The following is a 376-nucleotide window of genomic DNA, read 5'->3' as shown; positions in this document are numbered from 1 at the left end:
TTTATTAATTAACTGAAATTTATACTAAATTAATAAACATTTAAGAAGATACATAACAATTATGAGTATAAAATATTAGACAATAGATATGAAATAAAACTCATACATACTTATCACATCTCTTTTATTGAGATACAAAAAGTACCTTTTACAAGTATAAAATTGATTAATGGTATTAATGTCATAATCGTTTGATCATTATGTTAGTAATAATAGTCATAAAATTCGTCGATTACAAATTTAAAACTAAACAAATAAAATCAAATTATAACTTATTATATACAATAAAAATTGAGTTATAATTCAGCATATCATAATTAATCAAGGTTCGTTGGTTCAATACTCATTTTAGTTCCATCGGATTAACTCTCTCATT

This window comes from Arachis ipaensis, chromosome B02 (genome assembly GCF_000816755.2).
Source record: "Arachis ipaensis cultivar K30076 chromosome B02, Araip1.1, whole genome shotgun sequence".
Classification (NCBI taxonomy): Eukaryota; Viridiplantae; Streptophyta; class Magnoliopsida; order Fabales; family Fabaceae; genus Arachis; species Arachis ipaensis.
Note: the sequence above shows the minus strand (reverse complement) of the source record.